The 419-nt window shown below is 31.7% G+C and overlaps 1 protein-coding gene across 1 annotated transcript in view; it reads right to left on the bottom strand.

The window, feature by feature from the left end:
* LOC119590713 (annulin-like) overlaps window positions 1–419 on the bottom strand; it is a gene marked incomplete at its 5' end in the record, with an annotated part of 38,054 nt that overhangs the window by 9,263 nt on the left and 28,372 nt on the right.

The following is a 419-nucleotide window of genomic DNA, read 5'->3' as shown; positions in this document are numbered from 1 at the left end:
GAGACTCCGTTTCCTGTGTCTGTGTATTCAGAGACAATCTTATCAATAATATCTATCTAAACAGAGAAAAGAGACCAACAGCCTTATGCAAACATATTTCTTAAGAAGCAAGGAAATCATCCAGTCTTTGCAAAGCAGTAAAATAAATGCATATGATAGATTAAGCACTATATTTATCAGGCTTTTCCTCCTAATATCATCGCGTTAAAGTCAGGTCTTTTGAAAACGGTTGGAGATTGTATTCGTAAAATAATATATGATGCATCGGTGAGAATGAGTATCTGCATGTATATAATTGTGATATAGGGTTTCTGTTTTCTGTTCCCTGAAAGCTAGTAAAGATAAAAATATTAAAATTATCCCACACAATTTCTTTGATATTCATCTTTTATTGTTTTACGTATGTGGATTATATTTAC

This window comes from Penaeus monodon, chromosome 27 (genome assembly GCF_015228065.2).
Source record: "Penaeus monodon isolate SGIC_2016 chromosome 27, NSTDA_Pmon_1, whole genome shotgun sequence".
In the NCBI taxonomy this organism is placed as follows: domain Eukaryota; kingdom Metazoa; phylum Arthropoda; class Malacostraca; order Decapoda; family Penaeidae; genus Penaeus; species Penaeus monodon.
Note: the sequence above shows the minus strand (reverse complement) of the source record. Positions and strands in the feature narration are given on the sequence as shown.